The 27,741-nt window shown below is 46.1% G+C and overlaps 1 protein-coding gene across 22 annotated transcripts in view; it reads right to left on the bottom strand.

Moving 5' to 3' along the window:
• Positions 1–27,741, bottom strand: part of Hdac4 (histone deacetylase 4) — a 266,924-nt gene that overhangs the window by 169,043 nt on the left and 70,140 nt on the right. The window contains exon 1 of one of the 22 annotated variants that reach the window (XM_006529314.4): positions 15,407–16,819. The exons of the other annotated variants lie outside the window; for them this stretch is intronic. The gene's annotated coding sequence lies outside the window, so the exon portion shown is untranslated. Of the gene's footprint in view, positions 1–15,406; positions 16,820–27,741 lie in introns of those variants that run through there. 22 annotated transcript variants of the gene reach the window in all.

Below are 27,741 nucleotides of genomic sequence, written 5' to 3' on the forward strand. Positions count from 1 at the left end.
GAGGTAGAAGAACAGACTCTGTGGAGCTCAGTGCCCAGCCAGCCTAGCCAAATTGGAGCTTCAGGTTCAGTGAGAGACTATCGCAAAAATAATCAGAAAGGAATTGAAGAAGACCTCCAAATGCACTTATGCACACACCTGCACACACGTGCACATACCCACAAGAACACACACAACACTCACATACTAAATTTTAAGTTTCTTAAAAAAGGATCATCTTTAACAGAAAAGGTAGCTACAATTTACAAATTATTAAATTCAATATAAGATCTTTATAGGAAAAAAAAGTATAAAAACCAACTAAAAGACATAGAAGTACAAAGTCCTGAACCCAATCTGAAGGACCAGGGCATATGTGGGTGGTAAATATAAAAGACCTGATTATGAGGTAAAGCGGTTTGCCTCCAAGCATGGCAACCTGAATTCAAGCCCCAAAATCCACACGTGACTGAGGGTTTCCTCTTATGGACACATGTAACTGTGGCACACCACACACTTACACACATAAACAAGCAAGCAAGCAAACCCATTAATACAAAAAGTTACAAGAGACCTGACAACAAACTAGGCAAGTAAATATACTGTGAACAGGTCAGTTCTCAACCAAATAAATCCATATATATTGAATATATGTATAACAAACAAAGTTTTCATTTTGACTTTGAAAGGAACTTGCTCTCAGAGATGTCACCACTATGGAGGAGCTGGTGTGGTGACAGGGTGGTAACAGGAAAGTTCCCCTAAGAGGCTGGAGCCCATGCCAAGGAGCCTATGAACAAGAGAAGTGCCCCTGGGACCAGGACAGGAACACTGTGAATGAGCAAAGCTGGACACCAACAGCATGACCCTGACACATGACAGTGCAGCTGCTCAGGGGAAGGACAAAAGCTCCGACATCAAGGGAACATGGGAAGGGGGATGAAGACCATCCCTGCTCCAAAGACTCACTCCAACGAAGACAGAACTTCCAACGCTACTGGAGAATCAAGGGCTAGCAATCTATAGCCTAGGTAGAAGCTTCACTGCTGTTTTGTTTCTTAATAAAATATAAAAGATAAACCACCAAAGGAAAAATGTTAAGTTTTGGCTCAGCCACAGTACAATTTAAGAAGCATTTTTGTATATAATCTTTCTTGTACTAAATAATGTCTTTAAAACCATGCTTGACAGTAATCAGAGAAAAATCCACTTTTTAAATTAAAACCTAAGAATATACTAATAGTTTTTAATAAATTTGTTATTTCTTTTCCAAATATGAGCTATTATTTCCTGTATTATTACTCTTACATGGTTCCATGCTCAGTTAAATCCTCACGTGGGGAAGAGAAGCCTTCCCAAAAAGCTGACCATGGGGACAGCCAGTGCCAATGACACAGGGACCCCACAAACCAAGGCACATCTATTTTCATTGCTGAAGGACATTTCTTTCTGTGTATAACAAGAGGAGGGGGAGATCTCTGAGATTTCCAACAGAGTTTTAGACAGACAAGGGATTCTGAGTCCCATCAATTACAAATTAAGGTTCTCAATTTGAAAAGCTTTATACAATATGATTGGCAGAATAAATAATCTAGACAGCAAGAAAACTGAAAGGAAAGAGCTGCTCAGAAGTGGGTGCCCACCCCACTTTATCATGTATGTCCCACAGGATGTCTGCATGTCCCGGGGTAACTCTCAAACAGAAACCTATACTACTAACAAAGGACTCAGCTGCACAGGCTCCCTGGGCCTTGTGCAATGGAACACAAGGATCACCAACACAAGGACCTGGGAGTTTTGTGAGAAAGCCAAGAACCAAGGCAGGGAACGGACTTGCAAGTCATCCTGGCCTGCCATGACTGGCCCAGGCTGGCCAGGCCAAGTGTGAGCTTCCAGGGCCAGCTGCGGGGCCAAGGACTGCCTTCCTGGCCAACAAGACAAGCCACAACAGCTGTGACACTGACGACGGGCACACTAAAATAGAAGGGTGTTTGTTTGCATCTCCTGTGATAAAGACCTGTGTGGGGGTGGAGCACTGAGAAGACCAGAGCAGACTGGAGTGAGATTTTAATAAAGTTAAATAAAGCCTTGTGCAGTATTATATGCCTACAATCCCAACTACTGTCAGGAGGGTTCAAAGTTCAAGGCTAGCCTGCACAACAGCATGAAACCTGTCTAAAAATACAAAGAAAGATGGTCAGCTCATCACCTAAAGAGAGACTAGGGAGCTGGGTGGCTCTGGAAACAGGCACATACTCCCCTCCCTGAACTGGGGCTGTGCGGGTGCCAGTATGTAATACCTCATGGGAGAACCCACAGCCAGCCTGCTGCCAGGGCCTAGAGTACAAAAACAGCTTTAGAAGACAGCATACAATTAACACAGCAACAATCATCTTCCTAATTTAGGGTAATCTCTGCTTCGTAGCCCTTTTTGGCAGTGGGTGTACTAGAGCTATCTGTGTGGGTGCTTTTCATCTGGTTACTCGACGTCCCCAGTTGGAAGATATCAAGGAAGATCTTAAATGTCCACTAGCACCTTCTAGAGAAAGGGTGAGACTCAAAAGAGTTAGTAGGCCTTGCCCTCCCAGAAGAAGGAATGTTTGTTCGCAAGAGTTCATGACTACTGATCAGGCTTTTGTCTGCAGCCTGGCAGCAGATCAGGGTAGGACACTGCTGTTGGGGCAAAAGCCTGGCTGGGGGTGGGAGGGATTGGAACTTCAGCTCTCTGAAAGAAGTGGGGACACAGAGACAGGTCTGGCCCCTGGTGGCTGGGAACCTGGGTGCAGTATAAGAGTGTCAACAGTTCAGGTGACCCTGTGCACTGCCTGTCGAGGAGCACCAAGTGCTGTCTTTGGTCTGGCCCACAGGCATTGAGGTCCAGGTTCATCCAGTCCTGGCTCCAAAGAAAGCAGAGTTCTCTGGCACAGTGCTCTGGGTGAGAACACAACCTCTGGCCAGCATTTGTTGTTTGCTGGACATGTGACGCAAAGGCTTTTGAGAGCTTCTGAGAGAGAATAGCAACCCCATAAACACAGACGTCCTTGAGGCAGGGGCCAAGAGAATCCAAGAATCTGATGGACTGGGGGCAGTGACCCAGATGCACTACAAGAGCCTTGTACCACAGCGGACAGGCATAGAGCCTGGAAACAGAGACCTACCAAAACTTTATTTAAAATCACCTATCTTTATTCCAGAAAAGCAAATCAAAGTCTATCTGGGGATTCAAACAAAGTAATGAGTGAAGTCAGGTCCAGTGACCAGTGATCACAGGCACAGCCATTGGACCAAAGAAAGAAAATTTTATTTCTCTCTCTGTTTTTTCTCCTTTTAGAGGAGGAAGGCAGAATAGAAGACAGCCAGTGAGGCCATCTTTCACAAAAACCTTTAACTGTTTTTTGTTTGTTTGTTTTAAAAAAAAAAAAAAAAGCCTACAAGGGACCAAACCCCACATGGGAAAGGTACCCAACAGCACCCCACAGGCAAGTTCATTCCAGCTCTCTGGCAGGCACGAAGTCAGTAACTTTAAATTATCACATCACAATAAACAATAAGCCCCATTAGATGTATGTAGCCTTACTTTAAAGAACATGCAACCAAACATCCCTACAGTAATATACCAGGAATAGCTACTAGCCTGGGGGTTGAAGGAACCCAGAGCCTCCAACCCCACCCCCAACAGAGGCCTATGAAGGGACTGAGATCTATGGAATTTGGATTCCTTGAAATAGCAGAGGCCAGCTGACTTTTGAACTTTAGGGTCCCAGGATTTCGATATAGTAGCTGTCCTTAGAATGATGGAGATTCCCTTTCCAGAAGTTTGGCTAAGACCTGATCCTTTCCCAATGTTAGTGAAGAATTTTAAGCATCTTGCAGAAAACTCACTTTTAGAAATAAAGTGCCCAACCCAAAGATTAATAAACATGGCACAGTCGAGCCCAAGGAGTGAAGACACAAGGCGGGACTCCAGAGAAGCAGGAAGGCCAGACCCTGGCTACCCCGAGGAACTGAGGAGCAGGGAGAACTCAGGCCTTCTGGTGTCTTGTAGCTGCTGCCCAGGTTGTTCTATTTGTCTTCTCTCTGGATCCACTCAAGGCCCACACTGAGATACTGGCCTATGCTCCATGAACACTCTAAGTGGTTGGCTTGAAGACCCCAGAGGCAGCAAACCTGCCCTCCTTTCTTCCTTCCTGGTGGAAACCAAGGCAATGGGCATTTACTAATAAGCACCTGCTGGGGGTAAACACTGAGAGAAGACTTCAAATGCCATAAGAAAAAATATAGCAAACCACCCACAGAAATGTCTATAGAGGGAGCCAGGCCACCCTTCCTCATCACCAGCCTGTCTCCCAATCATCCTACAGGAGCTGCTAATTCTCAAATAAAACAACACACTTTGGCAAGCACGCCAAGTACTGTAGGTCAGGCAACACTGATGTCCAAATACAAGTACCCTTCATGCTATTATCCAAGAGGACATGGAGGACCAAGTTCACCACACAGGTACCTCCCCTTCAGAAGAGGGTGACACTTCAAGCCAGAGGACCTAGAGGGAGGAGCAACATGAGGCCCATCTCATCATTATAGGGGAATGGGTAATGTCAGTTTTTGGAAGAACAACTTGCAAAAGAAGATATATAAGCAATCCTATCTACTTTGTGGGCAGAGTTGTCTGGAAGCAGGGACAGGATGATAGCAATCAGGACACTACTTAGCTACCAGGGCAGGCAGGAGGTGGCCATGGGGGGAGACGGGGAGGAAGAAGAGGGAGGGGTAGGGGAGGGGAAAAGGGGGAGCGAAGAGGAGGAGGAAGAGGAGGAGGAAAGCAGAGGCACGAATGAATGTTAAGGGTAGAGGAGAGCAAGCAGCCTGTGACAGGCATGCTTCATGTGGTGTGGGACAGTGATACACCACACAGGCTGGCCCAGGCTGGACAGAAAACTAAGCCAGGGCCTTGGTGAAGGAAGCAAAGGGTTTCTTTCTATACCTTCATAGTTGCTTGGGCTTTGTTTTACTCTGGTTCTGGGGGTGGAAGCCAAGGCTTTGAGGCTAAAGAGCAAGCATGCCACCATTGAGAGGCATCTCCAGCCATTTCAGGGGCAAGGGGAGGAAGGATAAATGTGAGAGGAGACAGGGCCATGCTACCTAATCGAAGTCACAATCTATCTATTAGTACCACAGGTATGTACCACATCAACTTTCTTCACAGGTTTCTATTCTTTGTAAAATGGTACATCCTGCTTTGTAAACAAGGATGACTATTTATGGTCATGGGCTCTGTACCAGCTCACTATCAATTCAGTATTTGTTACCCAGCCCCTGCCTCTCCAAGCATTTCTGTCCTGTTTGTGTCCAAACTTCACTTTGCTTCTGAAATAAAAGTGTCTCCACCAAGGTAAGAGATGACAACTGTGGTCAACAAGCAGGAAGGCTAACTGTGATAGTCTAGTAAGCACCAGAAGAGCCCAAGAGACAGGCATCCCATTTTATGGATGAGGAACACTGAGCCTCAGAGATCCAATGTCTCCAATCAAGAGACAAACTGACCTCCAGAGTCTATGCAAACAGACCAGCAGCAGGACCTATACTAACAAAAAGTGGAATTTTCCCCAACACCAAAACGTGCAAGCATGCACACATTCACTTCAGTATCAAGGCAGTATGTGCTGCTAACAGCCCCAGAGTTCAGTGCCCCAAGCCCCGAGTCTCTGCTTTGCCTGTCTTCAGGAGTTGGTCTCCCTTTTCTTAGATGCTGACAGCTAGCTGCATGCCAATGCTTGATTTTAAAGGTCACCCCATAAACATTTCCTGTTTCAGGGCCACTTTAGATCAGGGTCACAAGGCTGGCTGGCATTTAAAAGAATCTGCACTGTTTTTGTTTTCTGCTTGTTAAGGACTACACATTCATCTTATTATCACTTCCGCTCATTTCCCTTGAAGATAAATCACTGAACTAAGGCCCAAAGGTGCTTAGGGATAGGGATGGACAGGGTGCTGCTTGTTCTCCATTCTAGGCTCTGATGCCAGTGCCTGAGAGGCCTAAGACATGGCCCAGGAAACCTGGGTAGCAGGTTAATTTGCTCAGCACTGGGTTGGTGATCACACTCATTCACTAGGCCTATCTGAGGCACACAATCTTAGAACTATTGTCTCTAATTCCTTGACATTCATTATTTCACTATTTCTGCCAAAAACATCAACAGACATGGAAATGGCTTCCAAAAGATGTTCCCTGCTTATAGGAGAAAATAATACAATCCCCATTCATGTTAATTTTTATATAAAGAACAACAGGAATGACACTTTATGCCAATAAGGGCTGGCCTATGTCCTTTCTTGGCATCAGTCAGGGTCACATGGAGGGTCACAAGACAAGTGCAGTAGTCACCCTCTAGTCCCACTGGGCTGTTCTATGCAGCTCTGATGGAATCAGAAACCAGAAAGAGACAATGAGGTACACTCAAGACCCAACATCTCCCATGAGCACCAGGCACAAGACCAGGAGTGTCTGCAGCCTGTCCAGATGCCACCACAATCACTATGTGAAATAGGTCCCCCAAAGTAGATTCCCTGTTGAAAAGAGCCCACCTTGCTTGTGTGGCAGTAATATGCCACTAAACTACCTGCAAACATAACCTTAATCTCTGTATTATGTCACTGAGACAGAGGGAGAGTGAACAGTTCAAGTCTAGACTCTAGCTCAGGTACCATGTGTTCTAAGGCACTGTGAAACCTTGCTGAGCTAAGTTGTCCTTAAGAAAACTGGTTTTGCTGGGTAAACACAAGGAGACTACATTACCATGTGATAGGTAGGCCCCCTTAGCTCTGTTCACTGCTAACAAAGTAGTATGAGTGTTGGCCACACTAGCAGCACCCCAAGTGTCAAAGATCAATCCATCACTAAATTACTATCCTAGCTTAAAACGTTCCCAAGACTTCCCAGAAACCCACACCATCAACCTCCCTTGCACAGCCCTACCAAGCACAGGGTAGGAACACACAGAAAACCACAAACACAAAAAGGAAACAGGGACCTAGAAGTAACATCAAAGCTTCTAGACACAGAGGCCAGTGGTGTTCCTCAAACTGATCAAGGCGAGGCCATGCTGCAAGCCCTCAGTCCCGTCAGATCACACTGCCACAGAGGCACACACCACCAAGGTCTCAGGCACACAAGGCCATGCTGTGGGACATGGACACTAAGTTCAAGGTAGCATCCTACCTGAAATCAGTCACTGGTGTATTCTTTTCCCTGTTGCAATCATGATGGAAAAAATGTGTTTCACACAACAGAGATGTTAGGGACTGAGACAGAGTTACCCCACCCCATCCCCCAAGCAAGCCTACTCATGAAACGTTCAGGAACAAGACAGAAACATTTGGGTCTCTCCAGAGAAGAGACAGATTGAATCTAGGCTTCACATCTGACTGGGCCAGACCCCTTTGACAAGCCACGGCTTATCCGAGGAGGTCAGACCTCTGGGCATCACAGGGGCTAAAACACAGGCAGAGACCAACCCCGCTACACACTGGAACCTTTGCATCTCCAGGAAGACTTGGGACAAGTTTTACTTACCCTGTAACCTTCTAGAGTCCCAGCAATCCTAGTTGTCACAAGTACCACCATCACTTGACAAAGACTAAGTGTACTATGGGGATTTCCTTACAAAGTCTTTGCAACCCCTCAGAGGTCATCACCTCAGCAACCTTTCTTCAGGCTCCAGACAGAACATGTGCCACAGGTAAAAAAGCTCCTGCATCTGGGCTCACAGTATAGAGCTTTTGCAGGTGCCCTGTGGCCGACACTAGAATGGCACTGACACTGATAAAAACTTTAATGACAAGCATCACTCAGAGCCTGGCTGCACTTTACAGTGTGCAGCACTTTCCTTTAGAATGGACACCCGGAGTGTCCTCTTCTTCTACCAGGCCTCTTGCTTCAGATCCTCAGACTCAGGAATGGGATGGTACCCGACACCATGAGCTTTCCCCTAGGTCAACATACACTAAAGTAAAGGGCCTCCCTGTATTACAGGCCTTTCATTTATTAGGCTTTTCCTCATGAAAAGCTGCTGCAGAAAGACAAGTGCCAAGCAAAAGCACCTCAGTACAGGGACACTTTGGGATGCTTAATACAAATAGTATGAAGTCAATGATGTTTACCTCACACTCAACAGAATACTCCAATGATCTGACACCTCTTGTGACCACACACTCAGCATGTAAACGTGTAACAGCACAAGGAGGAAACAGGTACTACAGGTGCACAGGTGACACATGCTAGTTTATAGTAATGGTTAATATGTCAGTAGCTGAGAGCTACTTAGGGGCCAAGCAAGTCTCAACAGCACCCACACAAAGAGGCATGACTTGGTAGAAAAGGCCATTTGGGTGGGTCCCATCTTCTGCCGACTCTGCTGACTTCCAGACACCACACCAAGCCTAGCCAGGTTACTCACTTCAGGGCCAGTTTCCTGTCCTGGTCTGCCATGAAGTTTCCTGTCCTGGTCTGCCATGAGAAATGAGAGGGTACACCATCCTAGTCCAAGCACTGAGACACAGGCTGACAGCCTGCAGAAACAGCTGGGGATCCAGCAGATGAGGAAGAAGCAGGTGAGACAAGTGATAAGTGTCTGCTGTGCAGCCTCCGCTGAAGCCCACCCAGACATTTCTATCTGCTCTATATTGTTTCAGTGATCTCAGAACAGTAAGCACACGCGGTGCTTGGGCTGTCATTCATATGGCTCTAAGAAGGGTCCCAGAACCCATGATGACTGCAGTTGACCCAGGATCATTGTTTTCACCCTATTTGGGAATTTCAAATGGATGAAGTCCTTACACTCAAATAAGCACATGAAGAACCTGCCAACTCTAGCCCTGGCTGCCCCACAGCAGCTCTGTGGGCAGCCACTAGCCACAGATGGCTAAATGAACTGAACTCAGTTCTACAGTCACATTAGCCTCCCTTGAAAAGCTCAGCAACACTCTGCTAGCGGTTTCCTCATGGATAGTAGAACTACAATCACATTCAAATTCCACAAAGTCCCAGGCTGGAGGACCAGAAGGCTTCTGCTTTTATAAAGTTGTCTTTATATCTCAGGCCCTGTACTTCCTTCTGTGAGTAAGAAAAATATTCCCAGCTGTGCTTGACTCTGTTCCCCAAATGGAGTGAAGCTGAGTAGAGTCTTCCTGTGGACCATGAAACAGAAGTGGAAACAGCCACCACAGAAAGGATGCACCTCCAACTCCCACCTCCCCACGAGCATAAGAATAAAGGGACCAATTTCCCCAGCTTGCTCCTTTCTTCCTTTCCCTTCTCTCTAAAAGACTTATTGCAGGCCTATAGGAAGCACTTTGTTTTCCCTAAATGTGTATGCATGCATGCATGTGTCTAACTATGTGTCACAGCACACATGTAGAGAACAGAGGACAACTTCCTAGAGTTAGTTGTCTCCTTCCACTATGTGGGCCCAGAAGACTAAACTCAGGCAAGTCAGGCTTGGTGGCAGGTACCTTTACCCCCCTGAGCCATCTCACTAGTGTAGAAGTCCGTTTTTCTCACCATGTGCACTTGTGCCCATGCTACCTCATGGCAGAGTCCTACAAGGGGTCCACACAAGCCCTCCTTGGAGAGAAAAGCTCAGTCCTCTTTGACCCATCCCATCTGAGAAGATACACCCCTGATCCTCTTCTCGGCTCCAGCTAAGAACACCCAGCCCTCAAAGCCTGCCTTCCAGGTCTGCTGATGGGAACTAAGGCCTTTCTACAGTGCCTTTGAAACAGGTAGCAGTCACTTCATAGAGGTCAGCCTCCCTGTTCCAAATACCTGCTGCAGGCCCCTCTGGGAAAGGGGAAACTCCCCTCAGCCCAAGTCTTGATATGGCAATTGTCTCACGTGACAGCTGCCACCATCAAAGGATGAAAATATTTCTTACCACAGGGACTGTTCCTCCTCCAAGAGTGGACTGGAGTAGGGTGCAACACCTAACCCATACCATTACCTGCCTGCCACAGGGAGCTGCGAGCCTGGGATAAGAACACAGGCTGGATTACATCAGGCTTTCACAAGGCTGCCCTATTCCTGATGCTTCTTTGTTTGTTTGTTTGTTTGTTTTTGTTTGTTTGTTTTTTTAATCTGAGCTGGCCCTGAATTCACAGTGATGCTCCTGCTTCAACCTCCCAAGTACTGACTTATTTCTTTGTGACGCAAAGCAAGAAAGGCATCTTCAGCTGCCACCATGCTCCTGGATGTGTTTACTGGACATCCATTAGAAGCCTTACAAAACTACTAACATCAAGGAGGGTGTGTCTAAGCCTGAGGGCACCAGCCTTTCCTAGGCCTCTCAGTCTTTCACTGAGGAGTCAAGAGTGACACCCTAGCCAAAAATCACCACTGCCAAATCAGCCAGTAAACACCCCGAACTCCAGCTTCCCTTCATTCCTATTGGATCCTGAGGCTGGAACCCAAAACCTGAATTCTGCTTGGACAAGAGTTTGCCCAAAGAGAGTGTGTGATAGACATGCAGTGGTCAAAACCTAGACCAGTGTCAGCCAAAGGAAGCAGCAGAGGCTTCCATGGAAGTTTGAACAAGTTCACTTCAAAGTCAAAAGCAAAGCAAAATTAGCAGCAACCTCATCTGGCTTCTCAAATCAAAGTGGCTAAGTAATCTTCCTAGGCCAATCATAAGGTCTGCCAAGCTAGGAAAGAAGAGCAGAGCTGGTTAAAGAGAGCCGCCATTCTTCCTCACCCACCATGGCTTAGGCAGAAGCAGGTATGGACAGGAGCAGCTTCTCCCACAAAGGAGGAGAATTCAGGAGGTAGCATTCCCAGTGTCCCACGGTTCTCAGCAGGTATTTCCCTCTTTCCAGCTACAAAGTAGAAGAAATCAAGTAACTTGGTGACAGTGTGCAGACATGGCTCTGCTCCAAGCAAGCCCTTGCTGCAAGACTGCTAGTAAAGAGCACAGCACTATTTTGTCTTCCCCCAGCCTCAGCCTGTTCTGTGTAGGCACAGTCACTGAGTGGCAGTCAAGGCATCATCTTGTCCACTTATCTCTCCCAGCCCTGTCCCAAAGACTAGCTTCTAGGTCCCGTATCAGGTCCTACCTATAAACTTGAAAGACCAGCAGGTACTCTAGAAATGAACTGTGGCTGCATTTCCAGCGTCCTATCTACATCTACATCAGTGGACCCCAACCAGTAGTTTAGCCTTATGTATAAAATGAAGACAGAAAACTCAAACAAGCCCTCAGCTACAATGCTGCTTCTGTGTGCGTGTGCGTGTGTGTCACACAGGAGCAAAACTTGTTGCTGATAACTTTTATTCCCTACTTGAAGGACCACATAAAATAAGCCCTGACTACAAGGAGCATGTCACAGGTATGAAATGACACCAGCTTGGTGGTACAGTGATACTTGAATTATTAATCTGAGGCAGCAGATGAACAGTGTGGGTCCTATTTAACCCTGAATACCCATAAGGACAATAGGTAGAATTCAGCACACCCAAGACCATCCTGCAAACTCAGCCGGCAAAACACAGTGTTTAGGTCTTGTTATTCTTCAAAAGACATGCTGTTTTCCAGGGACCTGGGACCAACAGCAAACTACACAGATGGCAAGGCCACTTTGCCAGAGTCCTGGGGTTAGAAGCCTTCAATCAAGCTGTCACTCCAGTGCCACTAAAATTCTAAAGGAAAATGGTCCATGTGACAAGAGATTAGCAACCACAAAACACAGACACTTACTTTTCAAGAAGAATAGGACTTTATCTGGTGATATTCTAAAGTTAACAAAACCATATTCAGAAGAACATACAAAACCCTTTGGAACCTAAGACCTCCTTAGCGACACACACAGCTCAGTCAAGTACACACGCTGAGGCCCCTACAGTTCAACCACAAGGCCCAGGTCAAGCAGGTGGGCCTGGTACTTTCCTATAGACGCCATCACCACCTTGGCAGTTCGTATTCTTGTTGGTAGTCTGCAGATCTGTGTGAGCGCTGATGGATGCCACAGCAGCAAACCTCACTCGGCAAACCTCACTTCCACACCATTCAGGACAGAGAATAGAGCACTCCTTATTGCTTTAGCCCTGACAACTTCACTAGGCCTGGTGTGGAGCTGTGTGACTTTATTGAAGAGTCTGTGTCTTCTCGGGGGCTGACAATGTCCTGAATGTATAAAGTCCACACTGGTGGCAACATGGTTTCTACTTTTGTCCCCTTTCTTTATGAATCCACCTTGGAGGAAGAGGAGGGGGAAGAAGAAGAGGAAGAGGAGGAGGAGGGGAAGGAGGAGAAGGAAGGGCTCTCTAACTTTCTATTCCTAATTTTTATAAATTATAAAATATTCTGAACTATTATCATAAGAATGTTAGAACAAGTGCTAGAAGTTTCTAGATTTAGAGAAAGAATAAGAGCTGAGTTTGGCTTTTCACTATATTTAAATTGTCGATGTGCAGCTTAGTTGCAATTCAATCACGAACTTACTTCTAGCCAGATGTAGGCAGCAAACAATGAATTTTGTACTTTAAATACTATACTACAAACACACACACACACACACACACACACACACACACACGCGCGCGCGCGCGCACACGCGCGTGCGCGTGCACATACACACTCACCTGTACCTAATATTCCTCCCTACTCCCATCCCATCATGTATAGGAACAAGGCCTCCCTCTCCCTCACTGGTCAAGTTGTTAACAGGGAAAGGGAGCCTTTCCTGCAAATGATTAGATGTCACAGTGGAAGCCACCACAGTGTCCTAGGCAGTTTAGCTTCACACATAGGAAGTGTTTCTGAATGACTGGCTAGTTCAAAGTGCTGCTGGCCACAGGCTGCCTTGCTACTGCACACTGATAACAGGAGGTCTACACTCAGGGCTCCAGCTTTGTTAAATTAGGAAGGCAGACAGTTCAACTTTCAGAAACCCAGAAGGTGGCACATAAGCCTAAGCCAGTTCCAGCAGTCAGAGACCACAACTGGAGACACAACTTTCCTGATGGGACATAAAGCCCTTGAGACACCTGTCCAGGCCTCTCTCATTGAGAAGTTTTGTTTGTTTGTTTGTTTTTTAATATTTTTTAAACATTTATTTAATGTATGTGAGTACACTGTGGCTGTCTTCAGACACACCAGAAGAGTGCATCAGACCCCATTACAGATGGTTGTAAGCCACCATATGGTTGCTGAGAATTGAACTCAGGAACTCTAGAAGAGCAGTCAGTGCTCTTAACCACTGAGCCATCTCTCCAGCCCTCACTGAGATGTTATCATCTAGTGCCAGTCAGGTACCAGCCACATAGATACTTCCTTCCAGGCCAAGCCATCCTGTTCCCAAATTCAGCCCAACCACTTCATCCTTCATGACTGTGACATAAACCAAAAGCTGGAAAAGATGATCTTCACCAGGCCACGAGCATCTGTTCAATGCCAGGGCCCCACATGCCCAACAGGTCCTGACAAACCCTCTGACACAGAGGAGCCTGGCCCTAAGCCCACTGGGCCTACTGGTGATAGAAGCACAAGAATTACCTGAGTTATGTCAAAACTCAACCCTACTATCCCATGTAACTACAAGGCCACCCAATCTCACTCCCCACCTACCTCTGTACCAAGCCACGCCACGTTAATTCACCAACAGAACTTCCTGGAAGAGACTGAAGAGCTGCAAGGGGTCATGTATCTATACTTTCCTGAGCCTATGGTAACAGGGGCAACAGGAAGTACAAGCCATGGTAAGCAGCTCTGTCCTCTTTAATCCATTCATATTACAGCCTTAAGCATCCAGGGGGCCCAGAAGAGGCCACTGCAGCCCAGATGGTTTTCTCAGGTCTAACCTATCCTGACTCTGCATGTTCTATCTTGCAGGCTCACGGATCTAGAAACCCTGACATACAAAAGGCTCAATGCCTGGATCAGCACAGAGGCCCAGCCAACATAGACTCCTGGGGCCCACAGCTCCTGCCAACAACAGTAGCTACCTTCTGACAAGTAGGAACTGTGCTGCTGCTCCTGGGAACTATGGGCTGCTTTAGAAACGAGAACAGGGTAGAGACCAAATACTGCAGGGTGGCTGGCCTCCCATGTTTACCTGCCCAGACCTCTAGCAACTCACATGATCTTAACTGACTTTCTGAGATTCAGAGGGCAGTTCCCACAGGAAAGAGTATTCTTGAAAAAGCCCTACTTCTCAGACAACTTTCTGCCTAGGATATTACACTACAGTCTGTACAATGTTGGGACATAACTTCTCCAGGCTCATATGAGCAAAACGGAACGGTTTTGCATTTTCTTTTCACAAGAAGTATTGACTAGAAGCAGCCAACATGGACTTAAGAGCAGTTGTACTGGATTGTATAGTGTACCCAGATATGCATCACAGCTTGTGTCAGAGATCTGTCTCTTTTTTCTTCTGCAGCTCATCGGCAAATTGAACACACCACCCAGCAGCTAACACCCCATGCCCTACTCTCAACTCTAGTCCTGAAGAGAATGATCACGCTGCAGGAAGCTGGGAGAAGCCTAAGACTGCCCATTATATGGCTCTACCTAGCCATATAATGTAAGGATATGAGCGAGGCATCTGAATCTCTGAGCCACACTTTCCTCATCTGTGAAACAGGGTTTATAAAGGTACAATCTGCATGTGTGTGTGTGTATGTATGTATGTATGTATGTATGTGTGTGTGTGTGTGTGTGTGTTACAGAGGAAACTGTACTAACACATAATGCAAGACCTGGCATCCCTTGGAAGATGGCTGCAATCTTCAGAGCCAGTATAGCCAGGGTCCTTTTCCATCTCCTTGAGCTACCTGACAACTGTGACACAGCACAGCTGACTAACTAGAGCAGCCTCTGGTAATTTTTCTAATAGGAATTCAAACAGGGCCTCGGGACACAACGGGTGTTGTTTAGGGCCAGCTATCTTCCTAACACTGGAGGAGCTACCTTTCTGCCCAGGTGATGAACAGTTCACATTTCAAAAGGGCAAAGGTATGTGCTCAAAGTCCAGTCCAGGCACATCATGGTAAGCGGAGCCTAGAGAGTCCCATCTCCATCAGTACAGAGGCCTAGCCTCCGGAACAAGACCCCCGAGCACTGGGAGCTGCCTGCCAGCTCTCTTCCCTATACAGGGCTGTCTGTGCACAGTGGAGACACATGAATGTTCCCCAGGGACATTCAGGGGATATACAAACAAGTGTACCAACAAACTGTATACCCACTTCATTCCTAAATGCACCCCCTTCAGAAGCAAGCTGTTGGCTAGTTAGAAGTAGCACTGTGAATAATGGTCCCCCAGAAGTTCAAATACTAAAAGCTGATTCCAAAGCACTGGTCACTGGGAACACCACTGAGCAGTTATATAACAGAACTCAGGAAATCCCTTAAAGTTTCTTAGCAGTTCAAAGGTATTTTACCTTCAGTTAGGATCTCTGTTCAATTTGAGAAGCCCCTCCAAATCTGTTTGTCCAAGAGCAGAAAATTCCAGTACTGCTCCGCCGGGCTTGCTGGGAAGAATCTCAGTGCTCTGCCCTGACATCTGGTTTCTATTTCATATCCATGTTGTCACATTACATAACAAGCAGATGATATGAGGAGTGCCACAAAAGTTTCAGCCCAAGACTCACAGAGAATGCCCCAGACATTGTTTATCTTCAGGCCACGAGCATTCACTCAATCTAACTGGATAGACACTGGGCTGCTCAAAGGCCAGGGGAGTGCCCTGTCTCCAGGGCAAGCAAAGCAAGCCTCAAGACAGCCTGTAAGTGAGCCAGCTCCCCTTCCTTCCTCTCCTCCTACCTTCACACAAAATGACCTCTGGCCTATATTTAATTTTTCTGCACCTGGAAATGCCTTCTGCCTTGGAGGTATACAGGAAGGTAACTAACACGCAGGGTCACAGTAGAATCAGGGGCAGAAAGTTCCTGAAACACCTGCCATTCCACCTGTGTGGGGCCCAAAAGAGAAGCTTCTACTAAATGGATCTCCACCCGAGGGCGCAGTCCTGCCAGCAAGAATCCTGAGCCTCTCCACACCTTGTCTGCCCTGTACCCACTGGCACAGCCCTCCTCAGCTTATTTGCAGAGGTACTCTGTCACCTTGGGAGTTCCTTGTACCACAGACAAAAGAACAAGGAACTACTAGAGAATAGGCAAGACAGAAAGGGGCCTAACTTAATCTCTAAAACAGAGGCAGACTACTCCTTGTCCAGGATCCCTGAATTCGTACTCTGCATTTCAAACTAGACACACCCATAACATGGCCAGGAGACTTTCAGACAAGTCACAAGTTAACTTACACAGTTAATTATACCATTAATCAAGGTAGTATTTTCCTGTAACAAATACATGGTGTAAATGCCTTCTATGTGTTCAGCAACACCTGAGCAGTCAGGAGGCTAATGTGGGCGTAGGTCATTCAACTATCTGCACTTCCCCCCAACTTTCTGCCATGTGCCTGCTGATGCTGGCCTCGCTCCCATGCAGCCATCAGCCTAGAGGCAGCTTAAAAAAGAGAAAGCTGTCAAAGACAAGTGAACCCTACTCACTGAAAGATAGGTCAGCTACCCTGAGCCCAGGAACCTGCTTGAACACTAGAATCTACCTTGAGAGAATGCCTCAACAGTGGGTGGGAAGGGCAGTCCCACCGTAACAGAGAACAGCCTATCTGTCTCTTGCCTCTCATTTCTTCTTCCTTGCATTTCATACTGGACTCTCAGGCCCCTAGTTTAGCCCCCAAAGAATAGAGGCCTGTTCACAGAGCTAGAGTTCTAGAGTTCACTCAGGCATTAGACCTTTGTGGGAAAGCTAAAAAAAAAAAAAAAAAAAAAAAAAAACCCTCACCCCTTAACGAGTCTACAGCTGATGAGCCTCCATGTCACATGACAGCATCACCATTGAAAATGGCCATATGTCCCATGCCCAACCAAGGGGCAGAGCAGCAATGCCACCTAAGCAAGGATGGGATCTCAGGACTCTCTTCTTAGAGGGGCACTCAGCACTAGTGCCAGAGTTTCAGTGCCAGGGCCCCAGACCCTGAGGGCCAGACAAAAGGGAGGTCATCTGCCCACTGTTTATCTCCATCACACAGAGCCAGAGGTGACAGTACAACCCACCTTTCCAGAGCAGGCTCACCAGGGTAAGTTCCCACATGGCACCCAGAAGGTTCACTCAGGCACACATGCAGGTACACTTTCATATGTGTTCTTTCCCCCCTTAACCATCTGATGAGTCAAGTCATCAGTAAAATCCAAGCAAAAACTTCCCATTGCCCTACATCCTAAACACAACCCTGTGTGCTATTTATGGGGTGTATGGCGAGGGGTAAAGTTTCTACCATGGCACTTTCAAGCATGAATGCTGTCGGACTTGGCTCTTTGTCATCATCTGTTCTATGCTGCAGAGGAAAGACAAACCACTCTTTTCTTTGATTATCCAACTAGTGAAAACTTTCACACTGGTCTTTATGAAAATGGACACTAACTCAGAAACAGGCATGGCGCCCTAAGGGGGAAGTTGATGATTGTTGTGCCAAAACCCCAGAGCACTCACCAGAACAAGCACAGAAAAAAGGAGAGTGAGCAGAGCTCTATCCCATAGCTGGACACAAGCTGCAAAACAGAGGCTTCAACAGTCTAGGACAGTGGTCACAGGCTCAGGACCAGCAGGATCCCGGTGACCCAGGCAGGACCCCTGCCCTTTAGGCTTCCTCAACTACAGGAGCTGGAAGTCACAAGCTCCAGCTCCACTTGTAAGCCCCACTGACAGCCTATAGGCAGGCTACCACTGTGCTTGCTGTAGGGAGGCCGGGAGGAAAAGAAGCTGGAGACAGTGGCCTGGAGCAGCTTACAAGGAAGACTATCCCAGAAGAAGGCTGAGGGAAGTCCTCCTTTGATCTCTGCCCAAATACCTTTGGGGAACCCAAAAGTGGGGTGGTGACTGGATAAGGAAGCTCTCCTCTGTCCCTGTCTCTCTCTACCAAGCTGGCTTCTACATGGATTCATTCCATAGTTTAAATGTGCTCTATATGGAGAACAAGAAAAGTCCTTGAAAAAAAGAACTAGATGGGATGTCTCTGAGGTAACCAGGAACTGATCTTATTGTCTCAGAACTGAGAAGCTGGGGCAAGGACCCCGAGATACGTATAATTCAAGAACAGTTTTTCTTGGAACTGAACTCAGGCTTGAAACTCCAAGTTGTAGGGACTATACCTACGGCCCTTCAATGAGCCACATGCAATCTGGCAGTCCACCTGGGAATCACCTGGCTGTCCCCAGCATTAACAAGCATGGCCAGGCTAATCCCCAGCTCCTCTCAGCACCCAGGTTATTCCAGCTCTCTGCTCAGTCACATCAGAGCTTCCAGCAGAGCTAATGCTCCATACAACGGCCAACTGAGGACAAAGCAAAGCCTGAAAGAGGACCCTGTTCCTGCCAGCATGACCATATCACCTGCAAAGATGTGTTCGGCAGGCCACAAAAGAATGTCACAGGAGACAGGAGTTCAAAGCAAGGCAAATCTGGGGACAAGGCCAAACATAAGTCTGCCACTGGCTTGAATGGAGCATATCCAGAGAGAAGGTGCCCTTGAAGGCTCAGAGCCACAGATCGTCTTGCTGTGAACAGCTGGTGAGCCCTGACAGACATCCTCGGTTCATGTACTCTGAGGTGTGTTCTAAGCAGTGTCTTAGCCACTACTCAAGTATAAACATGCCAGAATCCCCCTGGAGGACTGTGTCAGCAACACATACACTGTCCACAGAAAGTTCTAAGAATAAAAATCATCATAATAAGCCATAAGGAGGTACTGGACCAGGAAAGCAGTAGCAGGTTATTAGACAGTCCTGTTACTACTTAACAGCTGTGCAGGCCCCAGAGAGCTCCCAAACTCCCTATGCCTCAGTTTCTCATCTGCCAAAAGGGAATATGACAACCAACCTTTCCTGGAGGGACATGAAGAATTAAATGAGATTATATGTACTAATCATTGTGTGTGTGTGTGTGTGTGTGTGTGTGTGTGTGTGTGTAAGCTCATTTTTTAACTGTGCCTAACAAATACCAATATTAGTAGTGGTTATATATTTAAAAATGAGCTGTAAGCCAGGCAGTGGTGGCACACACCTTTAATCCGAGCACTTGGGAAGCAGAGGCAGGTGGATTTCTGAGTTCGAGGCCAGCCTGGTCTTCAGAGTGAGTTCTACACAGAGAAACCCTGTCTCTAAAACACCAAAAAAAGAGCTGTATAAAGTAAAAATAATTATAATCCTTGAAATTTTAAACTAAATGAACGAATTAAATAATGAAGTAGCTAGAGCTGAAGGGAGATTTGTTCAACAGTGAAAAGCACTACAGAAGTAATTCAGAGAGGACTTGCAGAAACTAAAGCTTGGGTCTCAGCACCCATATCAGGCAGCTCACACCTGTAATTCCAGTTCCAAGGGATCCAATGTTCTCTTCTAGACTCCATCTGCACTCAAATATGCACATACCCCCACATAGAAACACATATACTCCTATTTAAAATAAACCTCCCAAAGGCACAGTGGGAATGGGGTGGGGTGGGGGTGGGGGGTTGGGGAGAGGCCAGAGAAAAATATACAACATAACTAGTATTCCAAAAAGAAAGATTTTGGACAGAAATGTACATTTTGAGAATGTTATACCTGAGGCAGCATGGTGCTGGCACAATGACCAGACACAGCCAGGTAAAAGGACAGATTCCAGCAAGGGTGACAGTAGCATGATACAACAGGGACCTGTAAATAAACAGCATTGGGACAACAGGAGGGTGATCTGGGTTAGGATAAAATTAGACCAAAACACCACCACACCCAAGAGCAACCTCTCAACAGGCAGGGTATGATACATACTCACCACACAGCACAAGGGACAAGGAGGAACCCCGATGGCTACACAGAAGCTGCTTCCCACCGGAGATCCCAGTACAGGTGCAGAAAGTGCACAGTGGGTGCGACTCTGAGAAGGCTTATGTGGTAAATGAGTGCAATAAAGTGTCGAAAGCAGCAGGTAAAGAGGGGAACCATGGGTAAATGTGTAGCTAGTAGTCATGGTCCCTCCTATGACGAACTCTGGAAAAGCCTGGAACCAAGTCCAACATGCCAACAGAAAAACAGCCTTTGGGAAGGAAGAGAGGCTCTGGATTTATCCAGACAGCAAGTAAGAAGAGATAATCTGCTAGCACAGTATGCCTATAGGAACCACCTACCATGCCAGACCCAGCTAGTAGGACTATAAAATAGTACTCTCTCTATGCATGAAATTTTGGAAATTGTAACAAAATTACTTATATACATATTAACTTTTTTACATAAATCACTTCCCTACAGTAACTCAGACAACACAACCCCTATAAGGTCATACATATGGCTACTCCCACAGTAAAGTCCCAGTGGGCATACTGCCATATTCCCTTTATAGGGTACCTAGTTGATAGAGTCAACTGTTAAAGAGCTTCAAACAAGCAGGCATCCAGAGCCCAGTAGATGTCAGGAGTCAGTGACGATGCCTGTGAACATCCTTGCATGATGCAGAGGGAATGTGTACTCCTGCTCTATCACACAAGCTACCCCAAGGTCAGGGTGAGCAGGAGAGAATCTCCAAAGCTCACTGCCACACGGAACATAGTCAGCTCCATATGCACAAAGGAAGACCAACAAATGAGAACCAGTATGAAGAGAGAAGTTGAAATGAAACATAGACACGTGGATCGAGCCATGTTTCACACAGAAGTGGGCTCTCTGAAGCACGCTGGACACAAGGTTTGGTCCTATGCCTTCGAAGGATGCTGAGTTCTGGTCACTGAGTTTCTTTTTCAAACAAACAAAAAAAAAAAAAACAGAGACATGTTTTGTTGTTGTTGTTATTTTAATATTCTAAAGTTGAACAAATGAACAAATCATTTTTTACATTCTGGGTGCTAAGTACTTTACTGTCCATGGAAATATCAACTCTGAAGAGACAAGACAGCCCGGGGCCACCACAATGCTGAGTGGAACTGGAGGTACAGGTACAAGCATAAGGGATTTACATACAAGAACCCAAAATAGAGCTGCATTCAATTACCTCTTTAGTTGAGCCCCAGTTGTATGCTGGGCCATAGCACTTGAAGCATGTTTCTAAAAGCTGTTTCCAAGGGGCTGGGGAGATGGCTCAGCAGACAAAGTGCTCACCATGTTAAACCTGATGACCTCAATTCAGGTATCTAGCACCACACAAACACTGGGCATGGTGGTGAGCAACCATGATCCTAGCAGTAGAAAGGCAAAAGAGGGTCGCTAAGGTTCCACTGTCAGCCAGTGTAGCCTAAAGGAAGAGTTTGAGGTTCAGTGAGAAGCCTTGTTTCAAAATGGAGAGCAACAGAGGAAGACACCAGATGTCAACTTCTAGTGTATCCACCCCATACACGGGGTATACTCACACACACACACACACACACACACACACACACACACACACACACATCAAAAACAACTTTGAGGCCTCATAAAGGAACAGCAACCCCAGGACTGGAACACTGTACTGAGTCAGCATGAAGAGGGGCCTTAGGTTCTGGGGACCTGCCAGTGGCGTCAGAACAAGAACTGCTATGAGTCAGATCTGGGGCAGCCTGAGCACCACAATGTGCACAACAATAAAGGGGTACAGCCCAGGTAACAGCCAGGAATCCAGGACCTCGGGTGAGTATAAACAAGAAAGAAAGGAACTCCTCTTCATAGCGAAAAGTCACCTCTAAACAAATGAGAGTAATCAGAGTCATCGGGGTTGTCAGCAAGGTCAGCCAGGAGTCACAGAAGAACTCAGAAGCCTCCCGGAGGCCAGGCACCAGGGGGCCTGCAGTCCCCCAACAGTTTCTTGTAACAAGCTCCTGGCAACACCCCTTCAGCCTCCTGAAACAAGTGAAAGTCAGGGCACCTGAAACACTACGACACCTCTGCAGCCTCCCAGCCCAACACAAACCACCCAAAATGAAACAAGAGGAAATGAACAAAGGTGAGGGGAGAGATTTTTAATTTTTTTTTATTTTTTAATGGCAACCCTGTCTGTTTCCATAATGTTCCTGTCAGGAAGCCACAGAAAGACCACTAAGACTGTCCCAGATTAGAGAAGCCTGTGGAACAGAAGACATGAATGCTAGGCAGGATCCAAGAGTTTCTTTTGGCATATAAACCATCCTTACCAGACAATCAACAAAATGTGAACACATGTACACTACAGAGAACAGTCCTGGGTCACAGTAAACTTCCTGACTCTATGCATCAAGTGGGGTAATGGGAGGCTGTCCTTGTTCTAGGTAATACAACAGAGGAATGGATACAGAAAATGTGGTACATTTACACAATGAAATACTACTCAGCTATTAAAAATAAATGAATTTATGAAATTCCTAGGCAAATGGATGGACCTGGAGGACATCATCCTGAGTGAAGTAACCCAATCACAAAGGAACTCGCACAATATGTACTCACTGATAAGTGGATATTAGCCCAGAAACTTAGGATACCCAAGATATAAGATACAACTTGCCAAACGCATGAAATTCAAGAAGAACGAAGACCAAAGTGTGGACACTCTACCCTTTCTTAGAAATGGGAACAAAACACCCATAGAAGGAGTTACAGAGACAAAATTTGGAGCTGTGACGAAAGGATGGACCATCTAGTGATTGCCATATGCAGGGATCCATCCCATAATCAGCTTCCAAATGCTGACACCATTGCATACACTAGCAAGATTTTGCTGAAAGGACCCAGATATAGCTCTCTCTTGTGAGACTATGCCGGGGCCTAGCAAACACAGAAGTGGATGATCACAGTCAGCTAGTGGATGGATCACAGGGCCCCCAATGGAGGAGCTAGAGAAATTACCCAAGGAGCTAAAGGGAACTGCAACCCTATAGGTGGAACAACAATATGAACTAACCAGTACCCGGGAGCTCTTGTCTTTAGCTGCATATGTATCAAAAGATGGCCTAGTCGGTCATCACTGCAAAGAGAGGCCTATTGGACTTGCAAACTTTATATGCCCCAGTACAGGGGAACACCAGGGCCAAAAAGGGGCAGTGGGTGGGTAGGGGATTGGGGGGTGGGTATGGGGGACCTTTGGGATAGCATTGAAAATGTAAACGAGGAAAATACCTAATTAAAAAAAAATATGGAACAAGAAAAAAAAAAAAAAGAAAAAAGTTAAGTCCTAAAATGTTCCCCAACTCCTGAAATACATTACTCTTCAGACAGACAGACAATAAATAGATAGCACAAGACTAAGAAATCAAGGAACACTGCGTCCACATACACCTCAAAAGGACATTCATGCTATCAAGCAGCAAGAGCACAGAGGGAGAACCTTGACAAGACACCATTCTCAGACAGGGGTGCACACCTGAAAAGATGGTTCAACCAGAATGGGATATAGACAAAATAAATATACAAAAAGCAAAACAAAGACTCCAGAATACAGAAAGAGTTAGCAATAACATTAATAAACACAGAAACAATAAAACAAGAATATCCCCTTAGGGATCATGGGAATCGCAAGAGGGAATTCTAAAGAAAGCAACTAGCAGGCTAGCTTAGAACTGAAAGGTAAGACACACACAGGCCATCCATCCTACAGACCAGCAGCCAACCATCAAACAGAGACGTAGATACTTCAGACAAGAAGTACCTATACTTACAACCACCTACAGGAGGCTAAAATCTGGCTGTGTTCACCAAATGCCCAGAGAGCTCCCTTTCAGCAGCCCAATGGCTGTAGCTGACAGGGTGAGCCCAGACAATATGGTATGGCAAGGGTGGGGGAGGGGTCCAAATACTGCTTATCTTCTACCATACACCACCTGCACCTGAATCAGGAAACACAAAGAAGGCTCCCAACAGCACACTTACTAGTAGACATGTTTGCAAATAAGCAGCACACCATTACAGGACAAAGAATATGTCAGGAACATGCTTAAGGCAGATACTAACCAACAAGAAATGTTGACCTCAGATTCTACACCTGAGCCTGGGTCTCATCAAGTTTTATCCAAAAGTCCTCACAAGCTACAAAACATACACTATAATTCCATGTATGTCAAGTTTTTAAATGTGTAACTCAAACAAAATAGTTTAGTAACATGTATGTACATGGTTTCAAATATTAAAAGCAGAAGCAAAGGGTCTTCTAGATGCTGATGGTGTATTGCTTTTTTACATGGGGAAAATGAGAGTTGTGCATTTTTAATAGTATTTTGTAATTAAATTTAAATAAGTGTGTGGGAAGAAAAAAAAAAAAGCTTGATTTAAGGAGCCAAGAAAGTAGCATCTCTCTCACAGGCCGGGGCAATACATCAGTAAATATAGGGCTTGCATCAAGACCACAAGGACCCATGTGGGGCAGCCTCAGGATGTGTCGTGTGGACACAGGGCCTCCCATGCTCCCAACCATGGAAAAATGCACTCCTGTCCTCTGTTTGACAGGCCCAAACCTATCACTCGTAAGAACTCCAAGATCAGGGCTGGAGAGATGGCTCAGCGGTTAAGAGCACTGACTGTTCTTCCAAAGGTCCTGAGTTCAATTCCCAGCAACCAAACCGTGGCTCACAACCATCCGTAACGAGATCTGGCGCCCTCTTCTGGTGTGTCTGAAAACAGCTACAGTGTACTTATAATAAATAAATAAATCTTTAAAACAAAACAAAACAAACAAATAAAAAACCCAAAGAACTCCAAGTTTCCCCTCATTTGAAGAGTTTAAATCTATGCAAGTCAGAGTACTAACTTCCGTGACCCTTCTTATTTTCCAATTTCCTGTTCTTATAGAATTCTACAGCAAGCTTGTGCAGTATCCCTGTGATGAAACTCTCCTGGTGAGCAGCTACATGTATAAAGTGCTTTGATGTTCTTTCCACTCACACTAAGGTAAACACCTTAAAAGAAGGGAAGTGTGCTTATCATTTTTGTTTTGTTTTCTCTAACAGGTTCTAAAGTCAGAGAAAATGTGAAAGAATGAGGATCATGCCCAAGTAGCAAGGGACTCTTCCAAGAAACCCCATGGCTGCACCATTCCCAGAGCTGTAAGCCCCAAGATGTACACCCTAACAGTGACAACCAGGGTTCTTCCAGCAATGTGAGGGAAGTCCCTCTTTCATTTTAGGCCTATGCGCTTTGAACTGACATGATTCTACACACCTCTAGCTAGGGCAGTCTAGTTTTCAACTTTCAAATAGGATATGTTTTACGAGATGCTCCCTCAGCATCTCTTAACAGGGCCTTTCTTTTTCTTGCTCCAGAAATCCCTTGTTGTACTGTGTCACGGGTCATCAAGCTGAGGCTGGGACTACATCCCTTGACCCAATGTCCCCATCTTGCACCCCAGGCCCATTAGTAGCCTGCAACAACTTTCCATGTAGGCAGCACCCCAGGAAGTCTGAACTATTCTCCAAGAACAGTGCAGTGTTCTGCAGGCTCTCACTGACTGATCTCTCTCTCTACTAAAAGCCACTACACAGTGCTCACCACAGTGTCCCCAGCTTCCCTGTGTTCGTTGCTGCTCAACACTTGGCACAGTGCTGTTCTTTCCCTCCTGTGAGCATTGCCCTGACTGGGTTGGGAGGCAGCAATCTGTACATTCATGCTAGTTTCCTGTTGCCCTGGAAAGTTGACCTTTTGGCAGCATGAGAAAATATTCGTGAGAAAAAAGCCTAACAAATTCATTCCTTAGCAATTTATTTATTCCTTAGTATTTGTTTATATAAGCCATACATAAGATAAGCCCTGGCATGGTGGTGGCACATACCTGTAACCCCAGCACTCAGATGGCTAAAGCAGGCAGACTCTAAGTTCAAAATCAGTATGGGCTGCACAGCCAGAGCCTGTCTGATCAACTAATCAAACTCATTGCACTGCATATATACAGCAATCAATCATTTCGAATAGCTGCAGCCCATATCTAACAGTGCCTATAGGCTGGGAGTTAAGGACACCCTGCTGAGGTTCTATCACCTAGACACCTGCTGCTTACCACGGAAGGAAAAGGAGCAACCTGTCTTGCTTCTGGAGATGGAGAAACCCACCCCTCAAGGTCTGGTGGCTCAACCCACCTGAAGAACACATGAGCACATCAGCCACCACGCTGCCTAGGTCAAGTTCTCTTCCCTACAACCTACCTGTTCTGAGGTCTCCCGGGCTCCAGTATTCCCACAATCTTTCCCTCAGTCAACTCCATATGTCCTACACCCTGCCTGCCTCACTGGTCAGTAATCATGCTGTTTGCAGTCCTGCTGTGCATCTCAGAGTCAACACACCGTTACCTAGAGAGCTAAGAACTTAAAACCAGAAGAACCAGGCCAAGTCCTTGAAGCTTCCCAGCAGACACAGGAGAGTATTAAAGTTGGTGCCCTCTCCATCCATAAGATATCCAGACCGATGGAAGGCTGCAGCCTGATACTTAGAAGTATACAGTATTGCATCAAACTGCTCACACACCCCTCTATTGATACCTCAGCTTTCTCATCAAAAAATGGGTAAACTCGGGGTTCAAGTACTTGCTCCTAAGCTGTCACAGAAGTCCAAGCTGACCACTTGCAGGAGGGAACCTGGCATGTCAACCATGATACCATTATCCACTCTTCTGCTCTCTGATCTCCCCTCTGCACATAAGTGTTACTAGATTAATCACTACCCCCAGCTCTTGAAGTACCCTGCTGTGTGGGAGACGCTCAGTGAAGGATTTGTGTTGGGAATGATGGCAGTGTGGGATAGGAACCAGACCAGATACTGACGCCTCAAGACTATAAACACCAGCACCTTACTAAGAAACTCACCACATCTGGTCAGAGCACCTGGGCATTCTTGTGAGCCTGCCGGCTGTGTGTCTCAATAAGGGAGCCCTTGAGGAAACAGACATTGCACACAGCCAGAGGGAACCCATGCCACAGGGTTCTCTTATCTTAGGGAGCAATACTATTAAAATTTCCATCCCTTGTCTCAGCTATCCTATTTTTCTGAACTTGTATCCAAAAACACTAAGAAGAACACACAGTCACAAGCAAAAAGATATATGGATAAGACTGTTCACTGAGGTGCTGTATGCTATAGATAAGTTCAAGCTCCCATTTAGAGAGGATTTGTAAGCAAAGACTAGAAAGACCATTGTTCCATTGTGCTTGTTACAGATGTAAGCATGAGTAGTGGCCCAGAGACAGGGAGGGATGGGGATGGGGCAGAATGCCAAGGGATCCACACCAGAACTGTGTCAAAGCTGGTAGGGCAGAGTGAGCAGTTTCTTTCCACTGCATACCTTTAATTAAGCATTGCCAGATTTTAAGTTGATACTACATGGAAACTTTTAAAATTGGCAAGAGAACCATTTTCCTAAAACAACAACAACAACAACAAAAACCTACTTTCATACAAAATCAAAAGGTGATGCTAGCAGCTCCTTAGGCAGTTCTGAAGTAAAGCACCAACAGTGCAGGCTGAGCATGGGCTTTACCTGAAACAAGGCCCTGCCGCAGGGAAGCACTGAGAGCAGACAGTAGATTCTGGGTCACCCCACCCCGAGCCCTGAGTACAGGGGAAGGAATATCTAGCCAGAAGCTCCCTCAAAGCAGTACCTCTGGTTCCACCCAGTGTGCACCATGAGGAGAAGGAACAGGATGGTACTCATACAAAGCTGGGATCATAGTACCTGAGCATAAAGGGTGTAACAAAACTCAGAGACAAGAACATAGACACTTAAAAAAACTTTAAGCGG

The sequence above is a fragment of the Mus musculus genome, chromosome 1 (assembly GCF_000001635.26).
Source record: "Mus musculus strain C57BL/6J chromosome 1, GRCm38.p6 C57BL/6J".
Taxonomy (NCBI): Eukaryota; Metazoa; Chordata; class Mammalia; order Rodentia; family Muridae; genus Mus; species Mus musculus.